Source organism: Anopheles ziemanni, chromosome 2 (genome assembly GCF_943734765.1).
Source record: "Anopheles ziemanni chromosome 2, idAnoZiCoDA_A2_x.2, whole genome shotgun sequence".
In the NCBI taxonomy this organism is placed as follows: Eukaryota; Metazoa; Arthropoda; class Insecta; order Diptera; family Culicidae; genus Anopheles; species Anopheles ziemanni.
Window position 1 is genome coordinate 14,326,868 of NC_080705.1, and position 3,608 is coordinate 14,330,475.

A 3,608-nucleotide genomic window follows, 5' to 3' on the forward strand; every position below is an offset into this window, starting at 1 on the left:
GAATGCAAAGTTTTATCTTCTCTTTCTCACACACCAAGCAAGGAGCAGCCTCCCAGATGAGAACATCACAGAGTCGAAGGATGCTTTGATCAAGTTTGGTATCGGTTGAAGAAAGAGTTTTCCCGCAACGAAAAGGGGAAAAACTGTTTGCCTTGTTTTTCCAATGATGCTGAACTGCACTCTGTTAGGATCTCGTTTTGTCTTCGATCCTTCGATGAACGGGGATGGGATGGACATATTTTAGGATTCTTTATATTTTCATGAAACAGAATCATTCTATTTGGGATCTTTGAAATGTTTCAAATCAAACAAAAAAATGAGAAAATAACCGTAATCGGCAATCTGCATAATCAAATCGTTTGCAATCGTATTAAAACTTAATATTTATTTCTCTATCTGCATACGAGACACAACATTGCACCAAATTTTGGTTTAATTTATCGTTGTCATTTTATAAAGTAAGTAGATGAACAAACTCGGTAAACAATTCAATTTCATAAACTGTTGATAAGCCTTAAAGAAATAATTTTAAAATCATTTTTTCCAAAATTGTCAGCCCAACTAGCCAAGCAAATTCTAAATGACCACCATTTAGTATGTCCATGGTTATGCCGTCAAGCACTATCAGCAACGTTTAATCAATCCGGCAACGAAAACTTTTCTCGTGTCCCGTAAACAGTCAATGCGGACTGGCGGTATGCTGTTTATCAGTCAGTATTGAAGCAAATAAAGGATTTCTTCAACGTTTTCACCGGCGAAGAGAAGCTCGATCCGATAAAATCCCCCTCCTGCTGACGGTAAAAGACGATCTTTTCAACGAAAAAGAGAGCATGTCTTAGGAATTCATTTCCCTGTGGGGGGTTTCGCTAGTTCCGCAAGGCGACAGCTTGGCTTGTGAAGAAGCTGCCAAAGAAGAATTTTCGCGCCAGGAAATTTTCTCCAAGGAACATGGTTTTTTTTTGTTTTTCTATTCAAAGAAACGCTGTCGACAAGTTTATCAGTAAGATTCTGCAAAAGTCAGCAAAAGCTCTAGTAGTTTGCCGGGCTGAAAAATCAGTCTTGAAGCGACATCGTTTTCCCCGCACCCACACCAACGAGATCGAAAGGCTCGCAAATAAGACTCCAATTATTCCGTTCCAATTGCCGGCACCATTTGTTTTCTACAAAATCTCGGATACCTTCCCTCCCCCCGTGCGGCCAGACATTTTCGCAATGTTGTGGACTGCTGCTTTCCACCCCGGGGTTGGGGGTGGAAAATCCAATCAGCGGCTCCATTTCCACACATCAGCACATCGTACGGGTTGTGCACCATGCAGAACTCATTAATTATGGTTTGTTTTCCATTTTCTTCGACTAATTGCCGGCTGCGTGCCGGGTGCCTGGTGGTTTTCGTTGAGGTACCGTCGTACTGCAGCAGAATTAGTCTCCGTGTGGTGTAGAGGAAAAAAAAACTGGGTAGTTGGGAAAAATCTACCCGCAAGGAGTAGAAGCTACCGTCTGGGAAGGCAATCTCGTCCACAAGTGCCGCATGCAATCGTACGACAACCATTAACCATTAACTCGTTGCACATCCGGATTGCATTTGGCCCGGATCCAATCGGGGGTTGTGGGGCGAGGCGGGGAAATTTCTACCCAACCGTACGAAATTACGTGCGGTTTTACGGATGACTTGTGGTTTGGGCAATTGCAGCATCGGAGGTTTTAACGCCAGCATTTCCGATGTGGAATTATTTCCGATGGCAAGCCGGAAGATTGGTTTGCCTGCGGCTTAAGGGAGGTCGCTGGTGACGGTTGTTCCATTACACATCACGGAATCCGTACCCAGCACGGGACATCCATCGTCGGCGGAGAATAATCCACCGCCAGCAAGCAACTCTCGAGCTTCTCCAATCAAACGATTTTATTAAGAACAAACCGACGATCGCCGGCCGTGAGGGGGGAAACTAATTTAAATGTAAATCAAGACAAATCATCAATTCGTAGAGTGACCCAGCGTCGTGTCCTTCGTCAAGTCCTCGTTTCTTGCGGCAGTTGAGATCCGGACGGCTAGAGGCGCCATTTTATTTAACATTCATCGCAAAAGGACAATTACCGAGAGCCGCTCCGTTACATGCTCCGAGGGATTCCGTGCCGTTCACTCGCCGTCGCCGTCGTTGTCGTGCTCGTTTGGCGAAGACAAGCTGTCCCAAAGACGGTGAACAAGAAGTTCGATATAAGAGCGATAAAATGTAATGAACTTTTTTCTGCCCCATCCAGCGTGCGAAAAAATAAAACAAACGGATGGCTACAATTGGAAGCTGGCCGGTTCGGGGTTCACTGGAGGGCTAAAGGGCCTTCGGAAAAGGGGTTCCCGGGTGATGGGCAAAAATTGTACATTCTTTTCACTGCGGCACCCGTATGCTGGCGCCACGCGGATGATTTCATCTCCGCCGTTCGGACCGTGCCGTCTGGGCTATGGCTCATTTCGGTGCTGCGCATAAAACTGTGGCCCGCTCCCACTGGGGTCGCCTCCATCGCACTTTCGGACGACAGAGTACGACATTCGTTTGGGTGCTTTTTTTTCATCGCCTTGGGGCACGTTATCTCCTTCCGAAAGCGATCGGAGAATGCGAAATGATACACAATTTTGGATGGGTTGTTCCTTTTTTCCTCCTCCCGCCAGTCGTTTGATTAGTTCGTCGAACAGAATCAATAAAATTTTCCCAAGTACGTGATAATCGTTTCAAGCAATGTAACGTTATCATACGCAAACTATATTGAACCATCGATGATACTGTTATTATAGTTCTGTTATTCTTCGGTTTGTTATGTCGCTTCGGATACGCTTCTTACAATTTCGGGAGGGGTTTAATGTGTTTGTTTTTTTGGGAACAATGCCCAATTGAACAGAAGAATGAAGCAAAACGTCTTTGAAATGTCTTTGAAATCAAAGTTGCGCAACGGATCACTGAAATCCTTTGATGAAACATTCCAAAGAAATAATGAATGACATAGTTTACTGTTATTAGAAATTCTTGTAAGTACACTTTTGAAAAAATAAAAATAAACTTTAATTACTCCTGTGTTAACGCTTTCAAACGCATAATTGTGCTTAAAGAGAGGGCGATGTTGATTCAATTCGTTCGAACTTTACGACAATTTTAGTCGAATTCATAAAAATATTATTTCACTGTTGTTGCAATGTTAGTTATATCAAACAATGTCCGTTTACTGGAAATTTTTGTTAGAATAATAGAAAAATTATTTAACTATTTTTGTAGCTTTAGATATTACCAACAATGTCCGTTTTCATTAAATGTACCAAATTGAACAAATTACATATTTGAAGTTCAAAGTAAATTTTAAAGATTTTACAATAGAAGGATAAAACAATTGCTGCTGTTCACACTTTTCACCGCTTGATTAAAAGCATGTATAAAAGTTATATCTATTTGTCTTGTGACACGAAGCAGTGAGTAGGAAAAGTGTCCCTCCTTTCGGGGTCCATTATTGGTGGCGCAATTTGTTGCCGACAATTGGTCCATCTCCGGCGTGGGCGCACAAGGGAAGCAATTGACCACCGGGTCCGGGATGGCCAGGGTGAATGAAGCAAGCCATTTGAATCGAAA